This window comes from Pleurodeles waltl, chromosome 7 (genome assembly GCF_031143425.1).
Source record: "Pleurodeles waltl isolate 20211129_DDA chromosome 7, aPleWal1.hap1.20221129, whole genome shotgun sequence".
Lineage (NCBI taxonomy): Eukaryota > Metazoa > Chordata > Amphibia > Caudata > Salamandridae > Pleurodeles > Pleurodeles waltl.
The window spans coordinates 55,984,911-55,999,870 of NC_090446.1; the positions used below are offsets into that span (position 1 = coordinate 55,984,911).

General features: G+C 41.7%; 1 protein-coding gene across 1 annotated transcript in view; it reads left to right on the plus strand.

Moving 5' to 3' along the window:
• The first annotated feature begins 7,045 nt into the window (after positions 1-7,045).
• LOC138247178 (killer cell lectin-like receptor subfamily B member 1B allele A) overlaps positions 7,046-14,960 on the plus strand; it is a 344,850-nt gene continuing 336,935 nt past the window's right edge. The window contains exon 1 of the mRNA XM_069201923.1: positions 7,046-7,177. The gene's annotated coding sequence lies outside the window, so the exon portion shown is untranslated. The remainder of the gene's footprint in view (positions 7,178-14,960) is intronic.

Consider the following 14,960-nt stretch of genomic DNA (forward strand, 5'->3'; position numbering starts at 1 on the left):
GGTACATATATGTGGAGTGAGGTATAGAAAAAAACGATACTTACCTGTTGACATTTTATAATCAAAGTTCTGTCCTCGATATTGTGTGCCTTCTATATTCAGGTGCACACCAAGTGATTCTGTGTGAAGGAATATGTGGCTTTTTGTAAGGTACATATTAAAACACACTATCAACTTTTCACAGTCCAGCTTTAAATTATATTCATTAGATGAGATATAAAGTATAAGGGTCACAACTTTGTGTATTTTCTAAACTGTTCAAGCTTTGTCCAATGCAAAGCTTATGAAGTTCTTTTAAAAAAAATACATTAGCCTCCGCTCAGAGCCCTCTTCCCACTCCTCTTGTGCAGCTTCCACACTTAAAATTGTTTTCCTGGAGGATGTCCTACCAGGAATATTCTACATCAGGAAGGCCCAAAGGGATAAACTTTACCTCACGTAAATCTAAGAAACTTCATCTGACTCATAAAGTGTGGAATATCCTAATTGTGACCAAGAGAGCTTGGAGCATATCCATCAAGAACTTTTTGGGAAATTAGTGACAAACAGTGTATTTTAAATACTTTAGGATGGACTGCAACAATGGTTAAAACTAAACAGAAGTTAAATGTCATTTTACAGGGGATGTTGGGAAGATCCCACAATGAATTTCACTATATCATTGTGACAAAAGTTGAACAGTTAAATTATATTTGAACAAAAGAACTGGGCAAAACTATATGAATTTGAAGCAGGCTCTGACATTGACATACACCCCTTATAGTTACAGGTAGGTTGTGCAAAAGGTGTTGCACAGAAGGAGACCTTCATTAGACGTCAACCAGCAAGACATGTAGGCACGGTAAAGGATAGCTGATTTTGTGAGCCTGAGAAGAATCCATGTGAGGCATGTGGCTTGGCTGAAGACACTAGTTCCATCTCCAGTCAGAGAAGCTATAGATTAGCAGAAAGCAGCACTTTTTCCAAAGTTCTGTGTGGTGTTTTCATGATTTGGATCTAGGATCCTACTCTGCGATAACTTATCTGTGTGTTGCTGCTTGCATTGGGCCTCCAATATGGATGCTAGAGTTGTCCACTTCCATAATTATGGACATTCTCTACTCTTTCACATGCAGTAAAGTAATAAAGCAGTACGATTAAGACGGCTTACAATATTGAGAAACAGCTACAGCAGTTAATGTTGCACTGCCATTTTCATGAGTGCTCTCTTTCCAGCTGTATGTTCAATTTACTTCGTTTGTTGACCCTGGAAAATGCACAGCAACCCTTTCTTGCTTTAAGACATCTGCTGCACGTTTTTTGCACTGCGCAAGGCTTAACGTTTTACTAATTGTCTTGTCTTGAGAAGCTGGAACTGTTTGTAGTTGCAGGAAGTATTGTTTGAATTAAGTCGTTCACTTGGCATGCTGTAATCACTATGGCCCATATTTATACTTTTTTTGCATCACATTTGCGTCACTTTTTGACGCAAAAGCGGCGCAAACTTACAAAATACAGTTATATTTTGTAATTTTGTGCCACTTTTGCATCAAGAAATGATGCACATGTTGTGCAAAAAATGTACAAATACGGGCCTATGTTTGACAGGCCACAACTTGAAGGAAACCAAATTCACTTTTACCATGGAGATTTGTATAAAATTGGATTGTATATATACCGGCGCTTTTTCTGTCTCAGCAGGAGTCTGGCAGCCGATACCACCTCACATTGCCCTATATAATCACGGAGTCTTTTACTGTGTAACTGAAGAGCTGCGTGTTTTTTTCAACAGTAGTATATGATATAGAAAAATTCAAATATAAAAGGAAAGAAAGAGATAAACTTCTGGGAAAATAATCTTTTCCATAACTTTTAGAGACAACCCTTTACTAGGTATTTTATCTATTGTCAGACCTTTTCAGTTTTCTCCTGTGCATAGCTACAAATCAGATGTATTAAAACAATCCATGACTCAGTGAACTGCCGTGTAAAATCATAAGCCAGTTGGGTTTTGTGCAGTGGGCGTAGAGGTTTAGGAGGTGTGTAGCCTGCCCGGTCTGCACTGGTGAGGCTGCTTTGGGGATGGGAGGAGGGATGGGAGTAGGTTGAGTTGGGTTGTATGTTGTGTGGCTGTTGATCATTTTGTTCCATATGTCATGCCTGCAGTCTCAGTACTTTTTGGTATAGGTGTTTCCCTTTTGGTTGTTGAGAGATTAGCTTTCCTTGGGTGTGAAGCTGGTAAAACTGGGATATGAGTGGGCTTTTTGTTGTAAGTTGTTGATATTTGGTTCATGCACTTGATTTAGAGTTTGGCAGACAGGGTACTCTTTCACGGATTCTGCAAATGTCTGTCACACGCCCTGCCCGCCCGCCTCACTTAGCAATGAACGCTACGCTTTCACTTGAATGCTTCCTCAGTGACTCGACACAGTAGGGGTCATCAGAGGAAAGGCATTACAGCCTCCCCCCTTTTTAAGTTGAAAGGTGTGATGTCCTTTTTTAATTGCCCGTCACCGCCAGGAAAAACCTGGCTGTGAGGTTCAGAAAAAAAGTAATAACCCCCACACCCTAGCAGGAAACTCATCTGCACTCTCCTCAATCCCAAAATTGGGGTCATTAGTTTTTGTTTTTTCAAAAACAAACTTCCACTTTGAGAATTGATTTTGAAAAACAAAAAATAATAATAGTTTGTTTGGTAGCCGTTCAACAAACGTTTTGTACCTTGAAGTGAACCATTGTGAGGGAAGTTTCTTTCAGCATCCAGAGACAAATGCTGGGTTGGCCTCCATCTCTAAATTTAGTAATCAGTAGTACGTCAAGGCCTGAATGAGATTCTTTGTCTCATCTCAGTTCTGCAGCATTGGTGACCATATCACATTGACTTTGTCCGTGTTGTCTCAAGTTCTTTTATATGAGAAAAAAGTTAGCATTTCATTGAACAATTCCATGTGCACTGGAATTGCTAGTCACCACCAATACCAGAGTATACATGCCTACACCACTGCCAATGCACTGTCCCAGCATCTTCTGTGTTGTGTTGTATGATCTATGGCAATATTTGCTGCTCACTCGATTCATTCGGTGTGTATTTTTTATCCCCACTTACCATGTGTGGAATTCGTGAAGGACACTTGCTCTATTGCACTGGAAAATATATTTGAACATAGCTCGTGTCTGCCACTGCCAATGTGGAGAGGTGAGTAGCGTGCCCAGTTGAGTCTGAGGCAAGCTGTTGGCTGCTTGTGAGTTAGCCCCAGCTCAGAGTTGTCATGCTCCCCCCATGCTCTTCACCACTATGAAGAAAAGCCTCCACACAATGGAGTGAAACACCTCACCCTCATCCAGAAACAAAGACACAGCCTTCACCTCTGCACTCAACTGCTCCAGCAAGAGTAACAAGGGATGCAGGATGCAAGAGGTAGAGGGTCCTGGTATGAAGCCCAACTAGACCTCAAGGAAATGTAGGTAAGACCTGAGGTAAAACAGGTAAGGTTAGCTAGAATGCATTGTACGAGTGTTTATGAGAGACAGTAGACAACATGATTCACATCTTGAGGGAAGGGGTTGTCCAGTTTGGGTAGGGTCACCATAAGTGCCTCATGCACAGAACGTTACGACACTACACGGATATGCCTGGCCTTCTCATATGTGAACTCAGATGTGGGGCAAGAAGGTAGATACATCCTTTGTAGAATTCCATTGATTGTCCATCACTTCTGGGAGTATTACCGCTTTGCATATTTTGTACCTACCACTGAAAGCCAGGAACAGCCACTCCATTTTTTAATTCTCAGTCCAGACCAGTATGACTCTGGCAAGATAATCGTAAATCTCTTTACCTATTACACCTCTCTAAGAAATATATTAGTCAATGTAGAAGGATGCAAATTTTGACAAGATGGGCTCACAGTCAATCTCCATCTCCTGATCAAAAAAACAGAATATCATCAATAAATCATGGTCACAAGGTGAAGTCTGCAAGTGTCTTCTCTGAATGTTCATCCTTTGCAATAGATTCTAGCCGTGGCATATTTCAACAGGAATTTGATTACATACTGGACCTCACTTCTCGACTCGAGCAAGTACGAATTGAGTTCAATAATTGTGCTTCACCAATCGAACCCATATAAGTGCTAGCCAAAGTCTGCTGATGCTGTAAAAAGACAAAACTACATTTGTTGAAGACTGGTACTTTTTCTTATACATTTACTATTGATCAGCTCTCTCGTGGCATGTTCTAAAATGCGATTGACCGTCAAGCCATCCAATGGCTGAAAACGCCTGGCATGTCACTTTCTATATATAGTCAATAGTGTGTTTTATAGCTTGTTTCTGTTTACAAGTGCTTCGACGTTACTGCTATGTCCTAAATATTGCTTAAAATAATATCATGCCACCTAGTGTAGCTGTTCTACCAATAGCTATAACAGGGCAAGATTACTGCAAATGGCATTTGGGACACAATAACTGTAAGGCAATATTCTGATCTGGCATTCTGATACCACCCCTCAGCATGAGGGGCTCAGCCAAATTGGATGCAATAGTTTACTGGTGTACTAGTTACTTGGCTATACAAAGCAAAAAGTAAGTTTAAGGTGCCTAAATAAATGAGTGGAAGGCAGTCTTGAATTTATGTTAATCTGAAATCATCCCCGATTGGTGACTTGCAAAGATCTAGTGTTGAAAGTCTAACAGTCAAACACACCGGTGCCAAGGTCCAGCTCCTTGTTCCCAAAATGAAGATGGATGGAGCCATCCTGAGTGATAAGCAACTCGAGCCCAAGTGACCTCTTAGCAAAAATACTAAACCGGGGACACTCACTCCTAGACATTTGGATTAAAATGACCTTCCGTACTTACAAATGTTGAACACAGGAGGAACAGGTGTATCCTGCAGAGTAATTAACTACGGTTCCACGAGGAGGTTCAGGCTACTTATGTTGGAGCTGTAACCCAGATGGGCTATTCCTAAACCTTGAGACTGCAAACTGAGACCTGGTCTAGTGCCTAACATTTCTCCTGGGGAGTATTAATATAGTTGAGAACTTCTCTTACAGAGTGACATTGGTTGTAGCCCTGTAAGGCTCTAGGGCTAATCAAAACCGACGATGGAATGATAGTTCTCGTTATATTGTGATGAAGCAGGATGTTGTAATGAGAAATATTAATTGTTTATGAAGTTTTATGATGAATTTAGTAGAAAATAAAATAAAGTTTAAAAATAATGTACCAGTCTGAAGTTGTGAGCCCGGAGAATGGCCACCAAAGGTTAACGAAAATATAATAAAATGACTTATGTATACAAAAGTGATGAAATGTAATGAAAATAATGTAGTAATGTGACACATTGAAATATATAACGTATGTTTTATTAATTATGTGCCTTAACTTAGCAGTTGTCTTGGCCTAGTCTTACCAGACCTTGTGCAGAAGCTGTATTTTCTAACGTGCAAAGAAATTGTTGATGAAATGCACTAACCGCGAACTCCTCATTGTTTTAATAAAATGCTTAGTCGATGTATTTGTAAGAAGCAGTAGGCAGGAGACGGAGACTAACACTTGTAGCAAATATTGTACAACATGCATGAGAACGCACTTTCCCAGGTCTTGAACAATGAAGATACTGACTGAAGAAGAAGATGCAACATTTTTGATACCTGACAAGCCGGATGATGAGAACACCGAACAGTAAACCAATCGACGTGATGGGAACCAAGAAATATTAGAATTCATAGATTTGTAAAATAAAAATTATTGGAGAGCGTCATATAGTGTGATTGACTGACCAATTAGAAATTGGGGGATAGTTTGGGTGATTTTGATATGACACTGTGGTAGAAGGAAGAGACTTCAGATGTTAGGGGAGAACCGAGGGTGTCAGGAGAGATAGTAGGAGATTCGAGATTCTGTATTGGGCTCAAGCTTCTGAGAGCCTGATGCGATGCTGATCGATTGATGACCTGAAGACCGAGACTGACTTTGTTGCTGATCCATATTGTGGATAGGTAGCTATGAAAATGTGACTGAATTAACTTTTGTGCCTTTCCTTTCTAGGTACCAACTGCACTGTTGTTTCTTTTATACTTTTCTCTTAGTTGGATGTTTTTTCCAAATTCATGTTCTAAATCGTTTCCGCATGAAGTCCCACATGCTAATGCTAATCTGGGTTAGGTGAGGTTCCTATTCTGAGACGTTGACCTATACAATGACAAGTGATTGACGGACTGATTTGCTGAACTCTGCTACTAATGTTGATGTATTCACCTTTGATTCATTCTGGCTTATGCTGAAGTTTTAGAATCTATGTTTTCTCAAGTTTTGATTAGATTATGTTATTGGTGGTCACTAATGAATTGATAAAGAATTGATTTGAATAAAGTTTGAATTAATCCTATGAATTAGAATTGTAACCAATGGGAAAATAAATTTACTAAAACGCATACTGAGTTGGGGTGATTCATGACTGAATTAGTTGCTGATTATTGTTTGCTTAATAGTATTGTTTTATGTATTGATTACTGGTAGACATTGGTTACCTCGTGGCTCGGATAGTCCATCGACCTCTATGCGTCCCCTTGTAAGTTTACTTACTAAGGACCAGACGCGCGAACAATTGTCACTGCCATTCACTAGCAAATCTACCGTGTTTTTGCTTTTATTTTTTAACACATTTCTGTGACGGTAAACCCACTCAATGGAAAAAGGGCTGTGGCCTGTAGCTTCCTGTGGTACTGTAGTTGTAGGTTCTTAGTACGTTTCTCAGAAGTGACCAGAAGATTGTTTTCACTGGTGTATCTGTAAAAGGATATTGAGATGAGAACCGACTTGAAATATTTTTGTTTTTGGTTAGTTAGAAATATGCACCAAAGGTCCGACGGCAGTATGTCAAGCAGGTGCCAAAACCACAGACATATGCCAACATGAACATTCCTAATTAAACAATAACATCATTTCAAGTCAGTTCTCCTGACGCATATGGATATTACCTGTTTTCCCTGGTACCTTAAGAGCCACAAAGCTGCTTCAAACTCACTGAACTGCCAAGTATCTCCTTTTCAGGCTTTGACACAGAAGGGTAATCGGGCATATTTACAAGCACCATGCGCCGCTGAAGCATCACTTTTCTGACACTCCGGCGGTGCTGAGGGCAGATGCAGATCTACGATACCACTTCATGACCTCGCAGGTATGGAATAAGGTAAGGTAAAGCAGTGAAAGTCATTGCCTTATGGGATATGCCCATCATTCCCAGGGCATTGTGATGGGTTGTCCCACACAACACTCCTGGGAATGCGTAAAAACTGTACCTTTGTCCACAGGTGAGTGCTGGCGACTCCGGCCACAGATCTCGGGATCCCACAAGGTCCTCTATGCAGGGGTCGAAGGGATGCCAATGCAGACCTTTCCTTCTTGCAACACAGCTGTTTTGGTGCAAACCTTTGGTGGAGGGCCAGTGTCCCTAAGGGTGGATAAATCCAGTCACAACTAACACCCAAGGATCCAACAGACAAGGGTGCAATCTCTGACTATTCCCAAATTGTCCGTTAAAGTGCAGAGCATCCGGTAGCAGCAATACAGCTGTGGTCACTACCAGGAATGCTGTTTGGTCTCTTCCAGCTTTAATGTCCCCATTGCCATTCTGGAAGTGCAGCCAAATGACCCCTGGAGTCTCTGCTTCAGATCGGGCCGGGAATCAACTGTAACTCGAGCCAGGCATGCAAAACATGGTCCAAACTCCACTAGCCCAAAGTGCATCCAGTGCAGTCGCTTGGGCATTCCGCCCTCTCTCTGTGCATTTCCAATGGGTGTAGAGTGGTCTACTTCTTGTCCTTGGTCCAAATCCAGCAAATACTAAAGTTTCAGGTGCCAGGGGTGGCATTATATATCCCAATAAGGCACCCCCAGGGGACAACACAGGCATTAGCCAATGGGTTAATAGGTCCCCTCCTACTTGGTGACACAGTTCCTGTGATGTCTGGCTATCCCAGAGTGCATCTTGCATGCCACAACCAACATGGCTGAAGTCTTCCTCGAATGTGAGGAATTTGGTAGCCCACTCCTGGGAGTGTGGCTACCATTGGCAGCACGCCCATGAAAACTTGCTCTGAAACTGGTTTTCCCTCCCTTGGCCCTGACTCTACCATTTCTAGGGGAAACAAAAGGGTCCCTTAGCTGGAGTGTTATCACAGCACCCTTTAAATGTGGCAGCCCCTCTGATGCTTGCTTTTCAGGATAACACATTTTGCACCCATCCGGTGGGTGGGGGTCTCACCTCCAGGGAGGCAACAGCCTTTGCTCTCAGTCTGGGAGTCATTCACACATTTCCCTAGGGGGGCAGAAAACTGTCTCAGCCCCTGTGCCATTCTAAAGCAACTGGACTAGCTGGGTCAAATAATGACAACTCTTGCAAATGTGACCAGCATTAAATTGGACATAAATATGCACTGCACCACTGAGTCACATTTGATGTCCCTTTAATTTGATACCTTTCATGACAGGGTTAGGTATCCTCTATCAGAAGTTAGATGCATTGGAGTGCCAACCATTAGCTCTACATTTAGTTTACAAAGCTACTTAACTGTCCTCACCAACACCAGCACTTTAAAGCTTTGCTGCATAAACATATCAGAAAATACACGTCTAAACAATACACAGCTTCTTGACATAGGGCTTTATAGGCCTGCCTTAGAGGAGACTTAAATATATAGTTAAAGGGCTTGTGGACTAAAGTTGTGTGTACAGTGCATGCACAGCCTTTTCAGTCTTCAATGGCAGCTGAAAGTAATGTTTTCACTGTGTCACACACAGAGGGGCACCACCAGTGCTGCAGCCCTTGTGTGGACAGCCAACCTTGGTACCTGAGGACCATATACCAGGGTCTTATAAATAAGTCAGACTATGCCAATTAGGGGTAATTAATTCAACATAACACTTTAGAAAGGGAAAGAACACTGGCACTCAGGTCTGGACAGCAGGCCTCAATGCACTCACAAAGTCAAAAACCAGCAGCTAGCAATCCGAAAATGGGGCTAAAAGTTTTGGGAAACCTGCAAAAAGGCTGTTTTCCTATACTAGCATGTGATTCAGAGGGTATTTTTCAAAATGTCTTCTTTCTTACACACTGGCTTACATTTGGGAGGAGTAAAGGCAAAGAAATACAATTGGTAATAACAAATTATCTACTATTCTTTATTCCCACATGTCTGCTTATACAAATGGTCCTCAAATGTGTGGGTAGGCCTAGTGCCCGTGACAGCAAAGTTCCCAAAACGCAACATGGACACATCACATTTTTCCACTGAAAACTCGCCTTTTTTTTGCAAAGTGGCTAGCTGTGGATTTTGGGCCCTAGCTCAGCCAGCACCTGACTGTCACCATGTTGTCCTTGCCAGTCCCCCTTACAAAAAAAGAAAGTTTGACTAAAAGACACATTTTCCTCAAATTTCTGTGAGGAAAATGTCTGAAACATGTACGAAGCCACAGATTTCCTACCACCCAGCATTCCTCCAAGTCTCCTGATACAAATGGTACCTCACTTGTATACTTGTAGGTAGAGCTAGTGCCTGTGGCAGAAAAGGCCCCAAAATGAAACATGGGCACATCACATATTTCTACTGAAAACTGACCCTTTTTTTTGCAGTGTGGCTTACTGTGGATTTTGGGCCTTAGGTCCTACGGCACCTAGGGAAACCTAGCAAACCTGCATATTTTTCAAAACTAGACATAAGAGGAAATCCAGTGTGGGGTGACTGTGGTGACTCTCACCAGGTTTCCTTACACAGAAGCCCTTGCAAACATCAATCTTTGACTAAAAAACACAATTTCCTCACATTCGTTTGATGAAACATTATGGAATCTGCATGAAACTACAAATTTCCTACCAACTACCATTCCCCCAGGTCTCTCAATCAATATGGTACCACTTGTATGGGTAGGGCTAGTGGCTGTGACAGGAAAGGCCTCACAATGCAACATGGATTGGACACATCTCATTTTTCCACTCAACACTAACCCTTTTATTGTAATTTGGATTTTGGGCCCTAGCTTAGCCGGCACCTAGGGAAATCTAGCAAATCTACACATTTTTTAAAACTAGACACTCCGGGGAATCCAGAGCGGGGTGACTTGAGTGGCTATCACCAGGTTTTCTCACCCAGTAGTCCCTGCAAACTTCAAACGTTGACTAAAAACATATTTCCCTCATATTTCTGTGATGTAAAGTTCTGGAATCCACAGGTAGCAACATATTTCTCATTACCTAACATTCCCCTAAGTCTCCTGATAAAAATGGTACATCACTTGTGTGTCTGGGCCTAGCACCCATGACATGAACAAATCAAACAAAGGTGGATGAGTATCCCTTTGAAAGGACTCCCTCAGAATTGTGGTAGCATTTTTATAAGGGCAAGTGGGGGAATGCTGGGTGATATGAATTTTCCAGATTCCTACTGATTCTGGAAGAATATGGTACAGAAATGTGAGGAAAATTTGCTATTTTAGGCAACTTTTAGGGTTTGCAGGACATAGTGGGTAAGAAACCTTTGTGGGATCCCCAAGAGAAACACCACACCGTGCACCCCTGGGTGCCTAGTTTTCAGAAATCCCTTAGTCTTTCCTTGGAAAATACATCTCAGCGAATCTATCTACAAATGGCCAAGGGCAGGACGAATCGCGAAGGGCGGTCACAATCACTGTGATCGGATGGCAATGGTGTAGCCTTATCCACAAAATGCAGCATTCACTGCAGAAGCGAATACTGATCTCGAGTCATAGTTGATGTCAATATAGCACTTGCCATCAGGAGTCTAGTAGCCGAATATAAAGAGAGGAACAACTTCCTTATCAATCCCACCTAGAAAGTTAAACCTCAGAACTGCTTAATCTCATGGAGATTTGTGGGAGTCCCGTGTTAGCGCTAAAGTGTGTCTTAAGTGTGGCACTGTTGTCCCTCATAAACTCTGCAGCATATAAATCAGTCTGCTCAACAGTGTCATCCAAACACACATCATCAATAAACAGTTTGGAGAAATGTATAGGCAAAACGTTTTCTGTATTGACTCTACACCATAAGACACCACTAAAAGGGGATAAAACAGTTTGCACCATGGTTGAGGTAACTCAGGGTCCAGCACTTCCAATGGGAAGCCTTCCAGTCCCTGCTTGCTGTCCAGCTTGCTCTTGCTGCACTGCCAGCATATCATTGTCTTCCTCAAAAAGAGGCACTTTATCAGCACTAGGAGTGGATCCATCATTAGATGACTCCTCTCAAACAGAAAATTCACTGCCAGGAATTTCAACTTGGTCCTCTGCCTCAGAAGCAGAGTCATTCTCAGAGCCATGTTCAGAGACATATTCAAAAAGCAAACCTACAACCCGCTGGGTAGTCAGCCATAATGCTTACTTATTAAACTAACACAACAAACAAGACAGCTTAGAACAGCACTGGATCAAATTCGAACTCAACAAACTATGTTGTATCAAAGAGTAAATATAACTATTGACTGGAAAAAATATCAATACAATCCACACAATTAACTTGCTATTCTAAAGACTACAGTGCACGGACACAGCAAGCACCAAGGACATCCCGCTAGAAAGGAAAAACAAAATAATTACACACAAGATAACACAATACAGATTTTGCACAAATCCAAATAAGAATTTGAAATAAAATATCATAAGCTAAATATGCTACAATTATTACTGCTGTGAGCACCTGGGTCTCTAGTTGGCAGAGGAAAGCACCTTGTCCAAGTAGGGATCACAGTCCAGTCCTAATCAGGGTAAATCAGATACACATCCTAAATTAATCTGTGTTCACCCTCTGGTAGCTTGGCACAGAGCAGTCAGGATTAACTTGAGAGGCAATGCGCAAAGCATTTGTGCAACACTTAAATTTCAGTAACACAGTGAAAATACCAAAAGATTTTACACCAGTTTAGAAAACTAGATGAGGACTTTACAAATAAAACAAGACCAAAACTACAAAACCCGATAAGTAGAAGGTGAGATATGAATGTTTAAAGATTAAATTGCACTAGAGTGCACAGAAATGAATAGCTCTAAAAGGTCACCTGAGGTTGAGCTAGGCCGGTGTAAATCCAAAGTTCAGGCTGACCATGATGGAGGGTAGGCTGGCTACGGGACCCACACAGGGCCCGCTGAGAAATACCGTGGATGGAGAGTTGCATCGACAGCAAGGAGGCAATGCATCAGTTCCAATAAGCGCAGTCTAGGGGATGCATCACAGTGGCAGAAGGACCTAAACATTCGGAGTTATTAAAAACATAGGTACCCTGAATCTTGAAAAAGAGTTCTTGATATAGGCTAAACAGGGAATATCAGCCATCTTGTCCAAAGCCACACTGACTTGTAGAATACTTTTAGAGAGACCTAAGTAGAGAGACTCTAAACTTTTTGACCCTAGTAGGAGGGGAGCCAGCCCAAGTAAGTCTTCCAAATAAGTCAGGCCTAACTCTGAATGGCAGAAAAAAGCAGCTGTCCCAGTAGGGACTGTTTATACTCTACACAAAAAAACTTTGAGCGGTTAACCTTTAACTCTAATGAAGTCATAATCTAAAAGGCATCCATCGACTTCTGAAGGCCATTTGCCGTCCTTGCTATGAGGACAGTTGCATCAGCGCAAAGAAGTGCAGGAACATAGCGGTTGGCTACCTTTGGAATATCTGACCTCTTTTGAAGTAAGTGTCCTTCAAAACCATTAATATATATTTTACTTATTTAAAAATGAAAATAGCACTAAAATACAGCCTTGGTGAAAACCTTGGTTCCAGCTTAGGGGTGATGTGCATTCCACCTTTGGACCAAAACACATTTTTGCCGAAGTATCCCAAAGGAGGCAATGTAGAAGAGAAACTAGAGCTTTTTCCACCCCCAGATTTTCTAAAATGTCCCACAATATTGATCAATTTCGTATGTCGAAAGCGCATGACAGTCCCATAAATGCTAAATGCAGAGCAATTTTCTTTACTTGAACATATTTGCCAGATGGTGGTTTAAAACTATACTGGACCCTTCAAAAGATGTTTTTTGTCTCAGCCCAATCCACCAATCTCGCCAGAAGGACCCTACCTAAAATCTTCAGAGTAGAATTCAACAAGGATTTTGGGCAGTAGCAAGCTGAAGTTTTTCTATTCACTTTTTTGCAAAATTGGGCCTACAATTGCTTCTTGCCATGAAGATATTAAAGGTCCAGTTAACATTTGTGAGCAAGTGGTCAATATTTTCTTTAAAAATATCCAAGGAGTCTCTGTCCGGACCCAATCCCTTGCTGACTTTGCTTTTCTTAAGAGCTACAGCAACGTCATTGGCCCAACGGTGTTACTAAACTAAAGGGCCAACTCCCTGTTTTGCAATGATAGTTTCCCAATTATTTTGTACTTTAGCGGGCAGGCTCACTGATTTAAACACTTGACCCCAGGATTCAGCTGGGATTAAGCAATCTATCTTCGATGGGGCACTTCGGTAAACAGGGGGTGATTTACTACCTCTCCAAATAATCTGGGGTCCCTTGAGTCCTTTGCATTCCCTGCCATTAAGAGGTTAGCCCAAGCTGAGTTTCTGAGCTTGGATTTCCTGCCCCTGAATGCAACTTTATAAAGCTTCCAGGCTGATTTTATATTCTCCTAGTTTTTTGGATAGGTATTTAAAGCTGACTTAAGCTCTTAATGTGCTTCCGAGCAAGCTATATTAAACAAGCACTGTAGGTGAGGTGTGGCTGGCCCACATTGTAATGTTAATGCCAGGGAAACTGAGTGACATATGGTCATAGAGTTGTCAATTATGGAACAAGGTGAAGTGTTAGCTGATAAACACTTGTTAAGTATCTCTAGATTTTGAGACATTGTGGTCGCTACAAACTTTATTAAGTCTTCAGAGCCCCATTTAATACAGAGGCCCATACTTGGGGAAAAAGTAATAATAGGGATCGCTTCCAAGTTTCCCTTCTCCTTATGCTGCTCAGTAATCAAATAGAAGGCAAGGGGGTTGTGATCAAAATTACAGTTGGGGAGATTCTAAATGCCAAGGTTAAGAAACTATGGGGCATATTTACAAGCCATGGTATGCCGTATCTTAAATACTGTGCTACCATGGTGTCGATGGGTGCTCATAGAGGGGGGCGCAAGCAAAGTGGCGCATCACCTTTCAAAATCCAAATTAAATCATTAGTACTGTGTCTACCACCTCCTATGGAAGAATACTGAGACTGTTGAATGGCCCAAACCACACGCACTCACAAAAAGCAGATTGTTATTCAAAATCATCTTGTTCAAAGCATCCCCATACTTTGTGTGTTTAAATGAGATAACTCCTGGCTGTCTGAATCTTCTAATCCACAAACTGGGGACCTACTAAACTCAAAAACAAGTATAATTAAAATCCCCCACCCATAACTTACAACATGCTCAATTTTTAAAATTCAGTTTTGCAACAGAATCATCTAACTTGTCTACAAGTTCCGCAGAGCGATGATTGAATAAATGATAGTAAAAATTTATAATAAACAAGTCAACAGGGCCTGCTCCGGACAACACGAACACTTGGAACCAAGCAGAGGAGCACAGGCCCTTTACTTTGAGACAGGAAAGCTTAACTCAGATCAAAATAGAATGTCCACCTCTTGCCCTCTTAGAAGAACACTGAGGTGCAAGATGATTGGAAACCGTCTACATGAAAGTCGCCCGCAGACCAAGTCTGTTGAAGACAGAATTTTGCAAAGTCTTTTATGTGTGACTGCCAGTCTACAATTAACAGTTTAGAGCGAATTCCTGCAATATTCCATGATAACAAATTAGGGGAGACAAATGGCAAAGTGGCCCTTGGTTTGATTTTGATTTTTTGAGAGGCAACCTCCACATGCATGACATGGTCATCTAAAGCCAAAGATGGGGACAAAGGACTGGGGACTTGGTCATCAAAGGAGGAAAAGTGAGGACTGGGAACTTGGGCGTCACAGAGAG